This window comes from Athene noctua, chromosome Z (genome assembly GCF_965140245.1).
Source record: "Athene noctua chromosome Z, bAthNoc1.hap1.1, whole genome shotgun sequence".
In the NCBI taxonomy this organism is placed as follows: Eukaryota; Metazoa; Chordata; class Aves; order Strigiformes; family Strigidae; genus Athene; species Athene noctua.
In genome coordinates, this window is record NC_134077.1 from 11852177 (window position 1) to 11871369 (window position 19193).

General features: G+C 47.7%; 1 protein-coding gene across 4 annotated transcripts in view; it reads left to right on the forward strand.

The window, feature by feature from the left end:
• Positions 1-100: 100 nt before the first annotated feature.
• RUSC2 (RUN and SH3 domain containing 2) overlaps positions 101-19193 on the forward strand; it is a 64725-nt gene continuing 45632 nt past the window's right edge. For 2 of the 4 annotated variants that reach the window (XM_074931874.1, XM_074931872.1), the window contains exon 1: positions 7231-7556. The gene's annotated coding sequence lies outside the window, so the exon portion shown is untranslated. Of the gene's footprint in view, positions 143-7229; positions 7557-19193 lie in introns of those variants that run through there. The other 2 variants (XM_074931870.1, XM_074931875.1) reach the window with 2 other exon arrangements.

Genomic DNA, 19193 nt, shown 5'->3' on the forward strand with positions numbered 1-19193 from the left:
AGCATCAGACATCCTTAGACGGACGACGCCCATTCCCGGGAGCGCGGGGGGGGGGGGGGGGGGGGAGGGGGGGGGGGGGCGGGCAGCGCCGAGATCCCGCCCCGCCGCCCGGTTGTAAACAGCGGAGCGGTGCGGGCGGCCGGTAAGAGGCGGCGGGGGGGAGCGGGGAGGCTTGTCCGTGAGCAGAGCAAGGCGGGGGGCAGCTGCCTGGGGGGGGTCCGTGTGTCCCGGGATATGTGTGTGTGTGTCAGACTTCGTGTCGTCGGTTGTGCCATGTCTGGACATCATAGTTTAGCCTTTCATGAAGGTCTTGTATTTGATAGACATATCAAAAATGAATCCCTGAAATGTGGGTTACTCCCCTTTTTCCTCATTATTCCATAACAGAAAGGTTTGAAGACTGTTCTGCTGTAGCACCTAAATACTGCCAGCCCGCTGGGCAGCAGTTTCAGGATCAAGAATGACAATGCTTGGGTGACAACCCATGACAATATGGTTACTTTTCTTACACTGCAGCACAGGAGGTCTTAGAGCATCTTCTCTCCCCTGAATCCAACAGGGTGACACACAACAACCTCTGCCACTAATAGTGTGGGGCACCAGGCGCTTTGGGGCAGAGGCACCTCAAGGCTGTTTTAGATGGCTAACTGCAACACCTGCAGTCCTGCCAGGCTGCCCGCCGGCTCTCACTTCATCGGTCTGCATCCACACAACTCTCTTCCACTGACCTGTAGCCTGGAAGTCATTATGAACATCTTTTAGGGAATGGGAAAGCAAAGGAGCATCGCCTGCTTGCCCTAAGTTCTCCAACTGCAGCAATCCTCAACAAGGTCTGTTGTAAGAAAGGAGTTGTGTGAATAATAACCCATGCTAATTACCAGCTGAGAACAAAAACATAAGGAGCATAAGGGACCTCTTGGATATCTGTGAGATGCTGTGTCCTATAACCCCGTCAGACCACTAATGAAACTTCATTCTAAAACCAGCCGTTCCAGCTGGAAAGCTTCCTCTTCTGATGGTTGATTTTTTTTCTCCCCCTCTAATTTTCAGCCTAAATGTATTCACAGTGCATTTATTCTCTTGTTGTCGTGCCAGCATTATCCTTTTGCTTCAGCAGTTCTGTTTGTCTCTTGTGATATATTTAGAGAGCAATCCTATCCGCTCTCTGCCTACATTTGGCTAGGCTAAACAAGCCAGGCTCTTAAGTTTCTTCTTGTTTGATAGGTTTTCTGTTTCCCCCAGGCCTTTGTGCACCTGTTCATTTGAGTTGATCATTTTTAAATGCAGGTGACCAGAATTTTTCTTGTATGATGCTCCTGTCATCAGTGCCTGTACAAGAGCACGGGTATTTCACTGCCTTGTCTAGACAGCATTTGCTTTTCTTATTGGCCTCATCATCTCTGTGATCCATAATGCAGCTTTAGTGGCTATTTTTCCTAACTTTACCATGCCTGTGCACAATTGTTAGCTAAATAAATACCTCTCATCTCTGTCTTATGCCTGATAACACGGGGGAGGAGCTGAAATCATCATAGCATAAGTCTATGCATGTTGATGCTTTAAACTGGTGTCTGGTCCTCAGGGACAAAATTTTTCCATGAGGGCTGGCAAGAGCTTTTTTTACTATATCTACTTATGTGCTGGCTGATACGCTGGTAAATATGCTGGAGTGAGGGAGCTGTTGTTCCTCCTAGCAGAGGCAGGTTCCCAGGCTCAGCTCCCTGTCCAGGAGCCACCTCTAGCCCCATTCCCATGATAGGGGAACTGAGTTGCTGCAGGGCTGCATGAGATGCAGGGCTCAGAAGAAGGGCACGGAGCCCTGCAGCCTGCGAGTGCTTCTGGCCGTAGCTGCAGCTCAGCTGCTCTTCAGTTTTTCCAAAGCTAGTCTTCTGCTGCCCTACTTTTTATAATTTACTCAGAAGTAGAGAGTGTTTTTCTCTGCCTGGCACTGCGGAGCAGCAACCTCTCCCCCGTCGCTCCCAGCTTGAAGGGAAGTGGTTTTCATACACCCTGTCCTTTTCCCCAGCCTGCCTCTCCTCCTTGGTGGAGCTGGCTGTACTGAGTTTTCAGCTCCCAGCCTTTCTGCGCAACGCTAAGCCCTCTGCCAGACTTTTCAGCTATAAATGGATCTGGCCTTTTCCAACCCCCTCTCCTGACACCAAGAGATGTTGCGGGAAACCGGAGCTGGGCCAGGCTTCCTCTGAATTAGGAAAACATACGATCCAACCACTGGCTTTTCGTAGATTCTCTGGAATCATCGTGCCTGGCTCTGGGGGGGAGCTGTCTGTGCCCCAGTGAGGGCTGTGCTGCTGAGCTGCTTGTTTGCACTGCAACAGGGGTTATTCCCAGACCTGAATGCAAGGCTGGGGCAGACCTATAGGTGTTATGTCCAGCCCCATGCATCACCTGACAAACAAAGTGCTGTCTGATCTGAGCGTTGTGTCTCAAGGGAAGGCCAATTTTTTTGTTACTGACTGCATCCTGCTTCCACATCCGTATTAGGCACTTAATAAAAGAAGCCTGGCTTTTGTACATAATGAATAACGCTGTTTGCCTCCCTTAACTTTGGTATTTATGGCAAAGATCCTGGGATCTTTTAAGCTTTATTGTGCACTGTCCCTCCCCTGAGAGGCAGGGAGGGTCAGTATCTTCTTCATCAGGAAGCTGGGGCCTGAAATATACAGACCAAGGTGACTCAGGGAGTCAGTAGCTGCCCAGAATTTTAAACTGAACTCTTTTGTGTCATCTGGAGTAGAGTGCTACCCTCCATCAGCCCTGAAGGCATCCAGGCCATTCATTCCATGTAGGGTACAGGTCTGTATTTAGAAAACTAATTTGTACTCTCATGTTGAAAAATTGTAGTCTAAAAGTCTTATGTGCTTCATAGAAGCTGCCGGGCCAGGTTCCAGTCTGGTGACCTTTTGCTGGCAGCAGTGGGTTTGCATCCTTTGGGCTTAGATAACAACACCTAGAGCAGCTGCTTCAGAGGCTTCCTTACCTTGTGGCAATCATCCCTCAAAAACCTTCTGGCTGTGGATAAGGGAACATAGAATATTCAAAAGGTTTATGGTAGCCCAGTATTCTGCCTGCAGTTCTGCTTCTGGTTCAGTTTTTGCTGTGGCAGCAGATGCTGTCTGACACTTTTTCCTGTGCAGGATGCCTGGTATCCTGAGTGTTCTCTACTCAGTGTTTCTGTTGCCTTTAGATAGGTTGGTGGAACTGTTGACTGGGCAGTGTTCGATGGGCAATGTGCAGGAATGCATCTGTTCTCTTTTTATGTGAGCTGGAGAAAGTAATATCCCCGACCAGGATATTACATAGGGGTTATGGCTCACTGAAACCTCCTTTCTGTCTTTCTGCTGGGATTGCAGGCAGTATTTTGCATGAAACAGATGAGGGATAGATGAAGTGCCTCCTTCCACTTGCCATCAACCTGCTGAGTGGCAAGGGTACCTTTGAGGTCTGGGAATACGCAAAATGAAGATACTGTGCGTAGTTGTAGCTGCCCTATGCTCTTTCCTGTGCTGAAGCTCTTTCCTCTGCTGAAGCTGGGCCAGGGTGGTTTGCCAGCTCAGCTTGGAGTAGTTCAGGGTAAACTTGGCTGGGAGGAGTTCTTCTGCTTACTGTATCCTTCCCAGATGTTCAGGGAGTCTGGCTACCCCAATTCTATTTGGCCTTAGATAAACTGCCTTCCACTCAACACTTCCAGTTCTTTACCTAGGCCATGAACACATCGCAGGGTGTTTTCTGAGGTCTGCTGACTATAGATACCTCTGATTCTGCAACATGAAGCCTGGTTGGGGTTTTGCTTGTGATATCTGGCTACTTATGTGAAGCCCACAGTTCCTCCTCCTCCTCTTCCCATTCCTGTGTGTGTTTGCCTGGACTAGGGATATTGTTGTGCCTGGGTGGGTATTCACTGAGCATCTTTGTAGCCCTTAAGCCTTGTCCTGGACTCCGCACTTCCAAGTCCTCAGAGGAGCTGTGGATGGGAGTGTGTGTCCGTCACCCAACACTGTAGAGATTCTTGGCAGAATGATGATGGCACTAAATCATAGTTACAATTAAAGCTTTATTTTCTTAACAGGTTCCTGGCATCCAGAAACCTTGAAGCTGGTAGGGAGGGGAAGAAGAAATCTGTTTGGTTTGTCTGCTTGGTGCACAGGACATTCAGGGTCTGATGATGAGGGGAAGGGAAGAGCAAGACTATTCACGGTCACAGAGAATAGCTGCTCACCTCATAAAATGGCATTAGTTGTGCTAACCACATTGTCAAGGATCGGAAGCAGGGGGAACTGTGTTCTCCTCAGGACTGCTCCTGTCTGAGCAATCTCCCCTTGGACAGCTCTTGGGCTGCTGTCACAAAAATCCTGCTGACACCAGAATCTGTCTGGCACAACCTGTAAAGTCTTCTGTTGGAGGGCATTGCCTTGGGATGCTTTCAACCTCTCTGCTAGTTAATTTGCTTTGCAGAAAGTTATGCAACTACAGTGGTGGTGTCTCTTGGGCAACTTGTTCATGTCCTTCACAAGAAGAACTTCTTGTTGACTGATTTCACAATGGCTGGTTCAAAGTGCACCAGGATCCTCCATGAGTGCCAGGGCAATACACTGGTTTAGACAGTGGTGTGTGAGTGCGAATTTGTCATGCTGCTAATGTCCCAGCAATGGTATGTGGAGTGTGGCCATCCTACTACTGTAATTGTGCTACCATATACACAGCACTGAGACTGTGCATGGCAAAGGCTGTGAAGTATCTGGTACAGGTGTCTGTCTACCTGTGCGTGGACCTGTGACAGCACAAGTGCAGGTGCAGAACAGGAGCATTAGAGCTCCACAGCTCGTGCACCAGGCCATAAAGAGATAGCCAATGAGATGGAGCATTCTTGGTCATTGTGCTTAGACCACCACTTGTCAAATGCCATGCTTTGCAATGCATCAAAGCTCTGGTACCTGTAGTGCCTGGGTTCTGCAGGGATCTCTGTGGAACACATGCTGCAACACATCTAGCCATGATTTGGAAAACAGTGAAGACTATAATTTTTGAACGATTCTAAGTTAGTTAAGGTAGTTGGTTTGAAAACTGCCCAAAGAATCACAGGAGTTTCTTGCAAAGCTATTAGCATCATAAAACAGCAAATGGTATTCCATGCTGATAAATGACACAGCTTTATGTATGTCATGGTGATTGTTTCCCACTGCCCACAAGAAGCCCTCTGGAGTCACTGCGCATCGTTATCCGAGCACATCATTATCTGAGCACATCAGCTCTATGATCAGCTGTAGCCAAAAAGCAGACCTCATACTGGAAATAAAGAATAAGTCAAAAAGTGCTGCTATATATTCTTGCATACTTAGGTATACAGTCATGTGCCCGCATCCCAAGTACCACATCCAGCCTGGTCACCCACTCTCAAAAAGAGTGGCACAGACTTGGACATAATACAGAAAGGGGGCATGAGGATGATTAAGGAACTGGGATAGCTTCACTAGGAAGAGAGATTAAACAAGGAAAAGTAGATGATAGTGGGAAGGAGTTAAGGCCTATTAAATAGTGTTCAGTGAGGAAAAGTTCAGTAACGAATGACCTTACTCACCTTTGCAATTTCTCACAGCACAGAGGAAGCACATCCAGCAAAATTATTTATTAGGCGGGAGGTTAAGGAAGTCCTTTTTCAACACAGTTGATTTGCAGAACATGTTGCTATGAGATGGCATGAAGGCTGAAAATACACACAGATTCCAAAAGAAACCAGACACCTCAAAGGCTGGGATGTGTTTCAGTAGCTGCTAAACATGGTGGTCAGCATGCAACCTCCAGCTCTAGAAGTTCCTTGACTGCTGATTGTTGCAGGCTGGAAGAGTGTGGCCTTAGGAGAGATCACTTTGTACTCTGTGATATGCATATGCCACTGCCAAAGTGTCAAGGATAGGGTACTAGACCAGAACAATTCTTGTTGTGACCCAAAATGGTGTCTCTCGTTCCCAGAACACGCTGAGACAGTGGGGTGAAAATGAACTGATTGGGTTTTGAGCAGTTCTAGTCTAATAGCTCTCCAGTGAGAGTTACACAGTGGTCACCACTGATTTTCTTACATCTTTTATTAGCAAATCTGAAGGCACTTGCAGGAGAAAGGAACTGGTGCGGGCACAGCCCACCAGCTCTCTGTGCCAGACACCATGGCAGTTGTTGCAGAGCATGCCAGCTCAGTGACTGCTGCCCAGCCAGCCAGGTGAGATGCCTGGTGCTAGCCATCTATCTGGTCCTATCTTTGCTCCCCTTTGGCTTCTGATTAGGATCTGGTTTATGTCCCGATGGAGCAAAATCTGGATTCTTAGAGCCCTTTCTACATATAACTGTGGGTGTTATTGTTACCCATCCAAATGTCTCATCCTACAGAGAGGGGAAAGAGCAGGCTATTGCGAATTCTATTGTGAATTCCTCTATCCTTTCCAAGTCCTATGTTGCAATTTCCTTCACAGTCTAAGCAACAAAATGTCTCCAGTCTCGGTCCACAGAGAACTGGGAAAGGCTGGAACTGCACTGCCTTAAAAAGTCTGTTTTCTGATAATGGAGTGCCTTAGATGCTCATTTTAGGAGCAATAGCAGGAGCCACTGTTACATGCCAGTCACCCTGCTGAAAACTTAGAAAACCAATGTTTTTTCTTTTTTCAAGAAAACTGGCTGAGGCGTAACAAAAGCAACCAGACAGTAGTGGGCATATGATTTTTGTCTGCCGTTCAGTTTTCTGCAGCAGGATTGTTAACTGCTTAAGCCTGAACATAGTATCACAGTGAGATTTTGGGAACACTGGACTCAGAATCCAGTCATAATTTTACCTCTGCCTCGTTCCTTGAACCCTAAATCTATACACTCACAAGCTGTAATGTTTGTGCCGCTTTCAGTGGGATGGATAAAGGGTTTAAAGCCCCTGTTGTGCTGCCTAGTTCCCTGCTCCCTGCAGAGAGAAAAAAAGTCTCCTGGCAGCCTCAAGCTGTTTTTAAACGAGACAAATGCCCGAGGTGCCTGTCTGCCAGAGCCTCCAGCCTGTACACCGTGTCCCTTTTTAGCACGCTTCTCCGCACGGCTATATCTGGCTCCAGTTCCTTGCTCTGGGAACGTGACCTCATCGTTGTTTTGGTATTTCCAGTGATTCAGCCTGGTCCGGGGCAGGGAGGAGTCATTTCTGGTGCAAGCTGACGGGGTGTTTGTGCGTTGCTGGAATTCCAGAGCAGTGCAGCCCCAGCCCTTCCGCTGCCTTGACAGCTCGGCTGAGGCCGGGCTGGTGCATCGCATTCGTCCCTGGCAGATGGCCTGAATGCAGCTGGTAGAGGGACCAAAGCTCCTGCTTTTGGGGGTAATGCGGATCCCTCTCTTCACAGTGTACCTGTCGTGGTGAGGGTGAAGACAGCTGCGGGCAGTAGCTTGTATGCCTAGGAAAGCCACGAGGAGTCTGCTTTATGGGAGGAAGAAGAGTCTCACAGAATGCTCGTTACTGTTTACAGACTGCCAGCATCCCATAATGATGTTAACTTTACAATATCTTCAGCAACTTGGTAAGTGTTACGATCCTTATTTCACAGGGGGGGAAACCGAGGCACCGAACAGGGAGGTGGCATGCTCGAGATTTTGTGCAGCTGAGCTGGATAAGTAAACTCCCATGAAACGGTGCTGACTGTGCCTGTCCGCTCGTGTAATGGCTGGATTCCTCCAGTGAACGATGAATGTGGGCAGTGAGTCAAACTGAGGTAGAGCAGTGCTTGTAGGGAAGAGCAGCTCCCAAACTTGGACAAGGCCAGGCTGTACAGATTGCTGAACCCCATTTTCTGTGGGTATCACTTTCCTCTGTCTCTCCAGGTGTGGTCAGAAAGTGCAGGGAGCAGCTTATAGACAGGGTGCCCCAGCCAAGGTCAATGCTCACGCTCCTGGGAGTCTGTGGCTGCTGGAGGGCTGTCACTTGTGCCTTGACAGCACTGCTGTTGCTGCACATGTGGTGAGCATTATTGCAGCCTTGACCTAAACATTCTCAACTGCCTCATTTGAGCCAGGGTTGTTGTGAATAGTTTTTACGCCCTTTGGGATGACCTGGTGGTTAGCATTCCCAGTTCAGCTGCAGAAGCAGCTTGGTAGAAGGTATGGCTTCAGTGTTGTCTTGCTTATCAGTGAACCAGCCTGTCAGTGTAGTTGTTTCACCCCAGAAGAGACCTGTCCTGGTTTGTCCCTACACAGGAATAAGTCGTGAAGGCTCATCATGTTTGGAGAAGCAGCCCCTCTCTGGACCCCTCTTGCAATGTTGATGAATACTTGGCATTGAAGTCGGGGCTGTATTTTGTCTCAGACAGACCGGAGGAGCTGCACCTGGTACCATATTCACTGTTGTTACATCGGGAAGTTTTCCCTTGTGCAAGGGCAGCTCAGTGCTAGGAGAATTACTTCATCCCAGGGTCAGCTGGGCTGGGCTGTTGTGGAGAATCTCTACACCATGGAAGGGGAAAGCATAAAGCACCTTCCTCATTGCAGGCACTGTCAACCCGGGGAAAGATTATCAGCATGTGCAGGAACAGGAATTTTTAACTCTGATAACCTTGCTTTCCCAGTTGTCTGGAGAGGTAGTGGACATAGCAGCACTTTGCTGGAGAGAAGAGACAATAGATAATACAACCTGGCTGCTCGCATTAACAGGGAGCATTTCAGGGTGGCTTGATGCCTGTCTGGCTTCAACCCTCTGGTAGCTATCACCAGGACATATACCTGTTACTCTGGGGTCCCTGTGCTCTCCTTGAAGCTAGGTTTTTAACAGAACTCACTGATGCAATTGGCCCGAGTCAACTGTTTTCACAGTTCTTCTTTAGAGGCTAGGCAATATTTTATCAAAGGAGGTCCCCTCAGTCTCTACAGAACAGACTTCAGTTGCTTCAGAACTACATGAACTCCCACTTCTTTTGTCACCAGTTGCACCCAGAGGTCACTGGCATGGGGTATATGTCTGTTTGGCACTGGGCTTACTGAATATAGGCTATGCCTGCTGTGTTATACATCCTGAAACAGCTCCTTCTCTGCCTCTTCCTGAGGTCTTTCAGTGCTTATTGAATGGGCAGTGGCTGAAACTTGCAAAACCCCTCTACTGCTGATTCCAGTTGAGGGCACAACAGAGGCAAAGCCCCCAACTCTTTGACACATTCCATCTTTGCCAAGCTAGTCCCTATCCCCCATCTTCTTTATTTGGTGTAAATCCAGTTGCAGTACAGCTTGTAAATTATCCTGAGACAGCAAGGACAGAAGAATCCTAGCAGGAGGTGCCAAAGGCAGTGAATTGGAGAGAGAGGTAAGTCCCGAAAATGTGGAGCCCCTGAGCATGGGGATTCGGCCTGGACAATAGGAATGGGCTCCTGTACCATCAGCTGGTCACATACATGGATGGAGCAATGCTCTGATCAGCCTTTCTCCCCGCACTGTGCATCACAGAATCACAGAATCATCTAGGTTGGAAAAGACCTTGAAGATCATCCAGTCCAACCATTAACCCAACATTGACACTTCCCAATCCCACCAGATCCCTCAGTGCTATGTCAACCCGACTCTTAACTCCTTCAGGGATGGGGACTCCACCACTGCCCTGGGCAGCCCATTCCAACACCCAACAACCCCTTCTGGAAAGAAATGCTTCCTAATATCCAGTCTCAACCTTCCCTGGCGCAACTTGAGGCCATTACCTCTTGTCCTGTCACTTGTTACTTGGTTAAAGAGGCTCATCCCCAGCTCTCTGCACCCTCCTTTCAGGGAGCTGTAGAGGGCGATGAGGTCTCCCCTCAGCCTCCTCTTCTCCAGACTAAACACCCCCAGTTCCCTCAGCCGCTCCTCGTACGACCCGTGCTCCAGACCCTGCACCAGCTCCGTTGCCCTTCTCTGGACACGCTCAAGTCATTCAATGTCCTTTTTGTAGTGAGGGGCCCAAAACTGAACACAGGAATCGAGGGGCGGCCTCCCCAGTGACGAGTACAGGGGTCAGATCCCTTCCCTGTCCCTGCTGGCCACGCTATTGCTGACACAAGAGAAGGTGTGGGGCTGGGGCTGTCCCAAGCAGGGCATAGGATGGAAAATAGCATAGGTTTGCATTACTGCTAGCAGGTGCTGTGTACAGTTGTAGGAGCTGCTGGAGAGTGTGGCATTGGAGGGTCTCCCCTCGTGAGTGGTCACTTCACCCCACAGCTTCCCCTCACAGCAGCTGCCATCCCACCCTGAGCAGGCAGGCCGTGGAGTCAGCCCACACAGCCCCATCACGCTGGCTGCTTTCTGAGCTTGCTGTAAATGGCGCTCTGTAACACGAGCTGCATTTCTGCCATAACCCTCTCCAGAGTGCATCTGTATTTACACTGGGGCTTTCATTAGCAGTCTGGCCCTTGCATTGCCAGCAGCCCTTGCTTTTCTCTCCTGCCCACATGCTCTGTGAGTGAAACCATCACCCTGGCACCACTGTGCCCAAGGAGAGGCAGGTGACTGGCAGCAGGAGGAATCCCTCAGCCAGCTCCTGTCTGGAAGAAGTGCCTTGTCATGTTGATTCTCGCCTGCCATCCTGCAGCAATGGGGGAACTACCTGTGGAAACTCCCCACAGCATGGCCCGCTGATCCCTGAGCCGACACAGGGACAAGCTGTTTTGCTTTGGATTATCGCTGGCTCTGCATGCTGTATTATTTCTGCTGCTCTCAAGCTGTTGCTGCTGCACCCGGCTTCCAGCTGCGGAGAGCTGAACCCATGATCTGGGGAGATTGTATCTGGCAAGGTAGGAGCTGATGCCTTCCGTTTGTTCTGCTAAAAGTAATGTGGTCAGTCCTGCCCCTGCCTGGAGAGCATTCTTCAATTAGTAGCGTGATTGTGGTTTTACTTTGCATTGTTTTGTAGCTCTCATGAACATCACTATGCTGCTCAGACTGTAGCCTCTATTACATGGGAAGAAAATGCATGTATCCATTTTCTTTTTACCTGCACACTGGAAAATCAGACTCTGCTTCAGGATGGAGTGCTGGTGGCCCGGAGCCTGTCTTCTCTGTTCTCATGCAGCATCCTGTGCATGTTCTTCAGGTCATCCTGCTTCTGCAGGAGACATGAAAGTAGAAAGCAGTCTGAATGTGGCTTAAGAGAAAAGAGGAGGGAGAAGAAACTAATTGAAGACAAAAATCAAGAAAGTTCAGCAGGCACGGAAATGGCTTTAAAGAAGTTATTGTTACTCTAGAAAATTAGACAGAAGAAGAACCTCCTTTCCCTGGATAGTCTCAAAAGGTTTTGTGTTTTTTTTTTTTTTCCTTCAGCTCCATAGGGCAAGCTGTTTTGATATAGAAAGGCCTGAGGCTGCTGTTGTCCATGGATGAAGGAGAATCAGTCATGTTAGTCTGGTGCCTTCTTTCCAGCGAACTTCACTGGCATTTAATGCATTACCTTCCCCCACCACTGCACACCATTACTGGGGCTGTATAGGGAAAAGAGGTGATGACCAAGAAACCCCTGCTGGATTTCCCTGCAGTAGCCAAGGACAGATAAAATAGGAGTGTGGCAGTATTTTCTTCTGACCTAGCTGGTATTTAGGCACAGCTGTTCCCTTTTTAGTCCGCAGCAGCTGGGATGTGCCCGCCCCTGATACACACAGCCATCCATCTTCCCCAAGCTTACTGTACCTGGGCTTCCCTCCCATGTGGATGAGCATCTCGTAAACAGGACAGACAAGGATATCAGGCCTTCGGCAGGTGAAGGTTTACTTCTGAGGACTAGCCCAAACAACAAACCATGTTTTAGGGCTCCCCTATATACCTAGTTGCTAAGCTGTGAGGAGGGAAGGGGGTCCTCTAGCTTTCCCTCCTTAGCATACCCTGCTCTGCTGCCAGCGGGTGTATAAATAGTGCCCACAGTATACTATTTTGGTGACAAGCTCTCCCAGGATTCATCCAAAGAGTTATGTGAGCAAGTGTTAAAAATAACACCAAGCCCTGCCCAAATGCTGGCGTTGTTTCAGCCAAAGTTTTGGGAATCTTCCATAGAGAACAGCCTTGGGACGCTTGGAAGAGTGCAACAGCAGGGGATCCGGGAGGGCTCCCCATGTTTTCTTCACCTTGCTGCCCTGCTTACCACAGAGAACATCAGCCCTCATGTTCAGCAGATATGCTGGTCACCAAGAGGATGTGAGACTTTCAGTTCTAATTAGGTTATTTGCTACTGAGCTTTCCCTGTGTGTTCTGAGCATTATTGTTAGATCTAATGAGAGGTACAGCAAATTGCAGGAGGGGTTAACCTGAGCTTTCATCTAGCCTGCTGGAAGGTCCCTGCTGGTGGCCAAAGCTTGTTGCTTCACTAAAAAGTCTTGGGCTGTAGCAGTGGCCTGTGTAGGGATTCAGGCCCTGAGTTAGGTTTATCCTGAGAACTGGTAGCTGGAGATCAGTTTAATTGTGGAAGGCATATTAAATCTCTGTGTTGAATTAACAGCGGTAGCTCTGGACATTGTTTCTATCTATATAAACACAAAAGCTATTCCAAAATTCTGCCCTTTTCATGGTGTGTTCAGTGCCTATAACTGAAAATCGGACCACACTGCAGAGATTTCTGGGGAGCTGTGCTCCCTGGGCTATGCACTGTCCCAGTGAGGAGCTAGAAACTGCAGTTTGTTTACCTCAGGCTGGGTTTTGCCTGTTGTTGATTGAGTCCTGTGCTAGGTATGCACTTCAGCTTCTCTCATGGTGCTGCAGCACCAGCCCCTGCTGTGTGCTGGAAAACAGGAGACCCCAGTGGAAAGCAGCAGACCTCGCTGAGTCCTTGTGGACAGTGTGTGGAGCTCACAGAAGTGCTTCTTGGAGGGCTCATGCTCAAAGGAGCCCCATCTGAAGACAGAAGTGCTCCCTCTTGCAGATGGATGATGTGGCTCCACTCTTGCCTGGTCTAATATGAGATCCAGGAGTTACCCCCGGTGGGACGGAAGCGCCCATTGCTGTTACATGGCTTAATACAATACAATACATGGAGCCTTGCACACAGAGGAAGAGGAAGATAGCCAAGATGTGTCTTTGCTGCAAACCTGGAAGCAGTGCTTGGGCTTACCTATTTGCTCTGAGTTGAAAGCAGTAGTGTTGTGGAGAGAGGAGACCACACTTCTTTTTCAGATGCTGAGGTTCATGACTACAGCATTAATCCCCCTTGGCCTCCACAGATACATCTGTGCTAGTTTCTGGCTTTGCAGAGGAAGGGCCAGATGCTTCTGCAAGCTCTTGAGTACTTTATTTTCACAAGGGCTAGATTTATTTTAAACTGATACAGAAGGTTGATCTGAAAGCAGCAGGTGAGCAAAAATTGCTAAAAAGGTCACAAGCACTCTTTGGCCTTCCATGCTTCACCTCCTCTGACAGTGGATTACTAATTCTGGCAGATGTTCCCAGGGATGGAGAGCAGGTCCTGTTAGAACATCATGACCAAGTGTTTTCTCCAGCTCTGTCCTGGTTTTGGCTGGGATAGGTTTTTTTTTTTCCCATCTTAGTAACTAGAATAGTGCTGTGTTTTCATTCGGGGGAATTTGATATGAGAAGAACATTGATAATGTACTGACAGTTTTAGCTGTTGCTCGGAAGTCCAGGACTTTTCAACTTCTCACAGCCTGCAAGTGCACAGGTACACAAGAGGCTGGGGGAGGGGGGCACAGCCAAAACAACAGACCCCAGCGGGCCAGTGGAATATTCCATATCACCTAACGTCATGCTCAGCGTATAGAGAAGGGCTGGTTGGGAAGCTGCACTCGGGTGTTTGGGATGGTGGTTTCAGGATTCTCTCCTCTCTGAGATCACAAGCCAGGAACGGGCTGAGCATCGGTCAGCGGGTGGTGAGCAATCCCATCGTGCATTACCCATTTGTATTTTCTATTATTGTTATTATCATTATGATGATTATTTTCTTTTTCAATTATTAAATTGCTTTTATCTCAACCTCCGAGTCTCCTTACCCTTACCCCTCCAACTCTCTCTGTGGTGGGGGAGTGTGAGCAAGCAGCTGCATGGTTCTGGCTGCCAGCCAGGTTTAAAACACGACAGGCTGTTGCTCTGAGAATGAGTGAGAGCAGAGCAGCCGCTCTGGCTTGGACTGTTGTATCTCACATGTTCAGTCCTTGCTAGCTCTCCCTATCTCACTGTTTAGCTGGTCTTCTCTTTTCCTTGCTGCGTGTTGAGAGTCACACGCTGCCTTTCTGCACAGGATGGAGTGCTTTCTTAAGTGCGTATTGAAAGCACAGGCTTCAGAATTGACGAGGGATGGAAATATGTCACGGACATGAAAAGCATATTTCTGTTTTTCCAGGAACTTGCTCTGGGCAATCAGTCCTTCATGCTCTTCTGTTCCTCTGCTCCTTCCTGCTCCTCTCCCATGTCCAGCCAACAAAGGAGCTCTCTGAGTCATCATCTTTCTTATTAGGCCTGAGCTAAGGCTCTGTGAATCATTGTATGCTACAGAGCTCCCGAGGGCTCTTTCAGGGCTCTTTACACCCTGCCATGCTCTTGTTCCCCTGACTGGAATGCGTCTGGGGTGCATGGGGACACATGACCTTGTTTGTCAACTTCAAGCACCTCTTCCTGAACACTTTTCAATAGTCTTCGGTGTGGTGCCTGAGCCCCATACCACAGTTTCCAGCAGTTCCTGAAGTGCTGAGATATCTCCATGGAGAACCCCATAGAGCATTGTGACCGAGCTTTTTCATCTGCTTCACAGGAGGCTGAGCCCTATTTCAGTCTGTCCAACACAATCTAAACTTGGCATGTTTGTCACACATCTCCTGTGACCTGCTTTACCTTTGTGGCCTGCCTCATTGCTGGTGCCTGGGCTTTGCCTCTGCTAGCTTTTATTTGCTATTTTAAAGAACGTGGCAGGACTTCCTCCCAAGCACGGATCCCCTTTATCACTATAGCATTTCCTTTGCTGTGGGTCTTTCTCCAACCTGAGCAAAATTGTTGGAGGTGGCCAGTGGGCAGATACTTCCCAGTTCTGGCTCTGTGTGCCTGCCTGCCTATGGGATGTCTGCTTGTTGGTTGAACATGTCATTTGGAGGAGGCAGACCTTGTACAACTGGCCACAGGGCAAGGTGCTGCAGATTAGACTCTTTGTGCTAATTAAGCAAACACCAATAAATGCGTACAGCCAAAAGGTTGTTTAGTCATGGGCTGACCGGACATGGAGATCTTGGGTACAGCTGGCTGATGGTCCAGGACAGCCTTCTCTATTAGATGGGCAGAGGTTAAGAATAACCAGAGAGAAACTTAGAGGAGTTCTCAGCTGTAGTCAAGGATCATCTTCAACAAGACTGAATTAATGAGAAAAAGTCTCTTCACTGTGGTGGATGAAAGGAGGATGAATTCATTGGCTGAAAGCTGGTGCTAAACATATTCCACTTAGAAAAAAAACAAAACAAAACAAACCCTGGAGTATGTTTTTAACAGCCGGATGGATTAGCTACTGGATCAGCTGGCATGGAATGCTTTTCCACTCTCAGGCTGTACCTGCAGGTTTGCCTGTGTCTTTCCAGGAGCGTGTTTCTGTTTCTCCAGGTATTCTGTCTCATTGAATAAACTCTCAGCTTTTAATCCTGCATTAGAGGCTTCCTGCTCCTCTGAGTCAAACAGAAATTATACAATAATAAAACCTCCAGAAGCCATATAATTACATCTCCTTGACCCAGGCTTAGTGGACTTGGGCTATGTCATTCCTTGTGTTTCTTCATTTTATCTCTCTGGAAGTTCACTATGATTAGGATATCATCTGCTGCATCCTACATCTTAGCAGTACAGTCCCTTTCCTCTATTGGTATCTCCTGATGCCATGGCACACTGGGTTGGCCAAGATTATAGGCATTTCTTTGGTGGCAAAGCTAGTAAAATCAATTGTTTCCAATTTCTGACACTAAGGGCCTGTGAGAATTATCAGGAATGCATGCCTTTAAATAAGTTAAGCAAAGAGCTTCTGAGACAAGAGCATGCATAATATTAAGAAACCCAGTCTTACCTCCTGACTGCTGTGCTTTTTTGGTGGAATAATGAATGGCTAGTTTTATCTGTTACACCTGATGTCTAACCTAAACTTGCCTGGCTGCCCCTCAGGAACCCTATTCCTGCTGTTGAGGATATGGAGAACAGCTTATTCATTTGCTCTTGGTAGCAGCCTTTTACATATTTCAGAACTGCTTTCATGTACCCCCTAGTTTTCCACAGAAGACTAACTCGCTTTGCAATTTACTCCTTTGTGTTTTTCCTTGCTCCCTTTGAACTCTCACCAGTTTTTCCATATAGGACATGCCCATGAGGCATGTGCCAGTGTTCGGCAGAGAGGAAGGAGGGTTACTCCACATCTTGTGTATGACATGCCTATTCGTACAGCCTTACATTCTGTTTGTTTGCTTCAAAGCAAAATGCCACTATTACTCAAGTTCAGCCTGTGATCTATGGTAACCGCAGATCCCTTCTGAATGAGCAGGTCATGCATGATGATTATGGGTGGGGATGTGCAATCTGTGCTGCGTGAGGCGTCATGGTAATGATTATAATTTATGTCAGTTTGCTGTTTATGCAGACCTTATGCTTTCAGCTAACAGTATTGGTACTGTAGATGATAGAGGTGAAGAGTGAAAAACAACTGATACATCTGAGAGCCAGAAGGTTAAATGCACAGAATTTAGTTACAAGCCTGCATTACAGTGGTTTTTTAGGAGACTTGGTCCTGTTTCCTCGCCCCTTTGCAGCTTTTCTAGTTGCCTGCTGGGATGTGGGCGCTCCGGAGCACAGACTGTCTCCTGGGTGGCACTGGAGTCCTATGCCTGCCAATCTTGTGCTGTAGCATTGCTGCTAGTGGGCGTTTTTTGAGTGTACCTTCAGCAGTCTCTTTTAAAATCATAGACTGCTTTGCAGAAGCGCAAGCTGTCTAGACATTGCTTTATTTGCCACTAAAACATAACCAGCTGGGACAGGTAACACTGCAGAGCAGCAATGCATGCCCAGTTTGTGTGATAAATGGAGAAATTTAGGAAAAAAAATCAGCGTAAGCACCTATAGTTAATATCACCTGTCTAATAAATCAGCTGGTGGTTATATGCTCTCTGGGCTTTGTTGCAAAGATGGGAGTGTTTGAGAGCAGGAGGTGTGCTGCGGGCTCACTTCATGGTGAGTTGACAGATCTCACTGCTTGACTTTTGCTGTTGCTCTAAGCGGTGATGTCAGGGAATGCTTTGGCATGCGCAGAGAGAGGTGAGTGTGGGTTTTCTGTGCGAAATCCGGAGCAGTTTTCATACTTGCTGTTGCCTTGGAAAACTGGAATATTTATGACTTGGTACTGAAGCAGGAGGGCAGGAGTCTTTTTCCATTCTTGGATATGGTCTCTCGTGTGTCCAACAGTGATATTTCTCCTCTGCTTGCCCCTTTCCTGCTGCATCCTTTCCATTGTGGTCTCTGTGAGCTGAGGCTTGCTTGCAGTGCAGTCACTCTATCTCTGAGTCAGTCAGGTGATGCCCCTGGAGTGGGAAAGGAATGCCGCTTCAGTGTACATCATGGGAACTATAAGTACTCACCTTCCTTGAGCAGTGCGTGCAGTGTACAATCTGTAGGTGTACTTCATATGTAGACAGCGAACCGTTTCAGGGCTGTGGATTCAGTTCAGCCCTGCAGCTTTTCAGCTGCTTAGTTGGAAATACGTAATTTTTATTTGAGGTCAGAATACAAACCAGTGAATACTGTGGCTGCCAGATTCACCAGCTCCAGTGTAGTATGTAATGTGGTGGTGAGGAACTATTAAGTTGTGGTGAAACTAATGGTTTAGGTAAATAGTGCTGTAGAGGCAGCATTGATCCCATTTTGAAAACTAATTTTAATAGAAGCGAAGCCAATAACACCTTAATATCCACTGTAACCATGGGCTGCTCAGAGCAATTGATTGCCAGATTAGATGGCATATCTTTTTTGTAACAATACCCTTTCTGCTCCTTTTGCCAAGGCTTTGATGGGTGAGAGAGTTTATATTCCCAGTCAGTCTATCATCAATATTTGAGTAAGTGCTTGAAGAAACAGGGTTGCTCTTAGATCTGGCCTTCTGCTTCAGACACTCTGAAATCTGTCTGGATCAGTTACGTCCAGGCTTTGCTTTAGTTCAAAGTTTTCTGTACAGCTTTATGAGCTTAGTTTGTCAGATTGAAGCTGAGAATTCAGGCATGATTCAGGAGCTGCTCTGTTGTTTCTGTCCTGATTTCCTTCTGCCTAGAAGTGTTCAGCTCTTTCTTTGTGCTCTTGCTTGGGCAGTACTATGTATTAGGGCTAAAAGATGGGCAGTGGGGTTGCAGGATCAGTTGTCCCTTTCCCACAGCCTTCCAAGAGGTTCACATCTCCTCGTTGCCCCAGTCTTCTGCATGTAAAATATTGATAAGAGCACTTTCCTAGAAAAACAGTACAAACATACTGGAATCTTGAGCGGGAAGGGACTGGAGACAGACAGCAGGCTGTGTGCTGGGTTTGGTTTTTCTGTAGACATCTCAGTATTGTATCATATGTGGAGCTGAGCCCAGCCCCATGGGGAGGCTTGCCAGCACTAGCCCTATCTCATAGTTGTGACTTTTTATGGAGCTTGTGAAAGCCTCTGTTCGTGGGCAGTGAGGCATCAGCCGCTAGCAATAGGAAGGGTTTGACCTTAATAGAGGAAGGCTGAAACCACTATCATGATTGGGAACCACTTTGCCCAGTATGATTTGTTCTAAAAGTGGTTGCAGGTGGTCAGCTAGGGAGAAGGGGGAGCAGGACAAGCAGATATCGTACCCTAATATTTTTTTTTCTGGGGAATATGCCAATTCTATTATATTTTATCTGTTTACTAAGCTGAAATGGATCTCTCAAGTGCTTGCCCTGCCTCCCTTTGAACCCATGTGGACTTCCCCCATCCATAATACCTTTTGAGAATTAAGAAGACTGGAGCAAGATAACAGGAGTGTTGAAAGAGGAACTACTGGTCTGCAGGGAAGTTGTTTGTAGAGAGTAGCCTTAAAATGGGAGCTATTTAATATGTCAAGTCATGCTCTGAGCATTAAAAAGTAAGATTTTACTAGTGATGTTTCCTAACACAAAGCTAGGAAGCATCATCAGAGGCAGTTCAGGGTTATTCAGCAGGAAGAACTTGGATGTCCTTGAGAAATAATACAAATGGG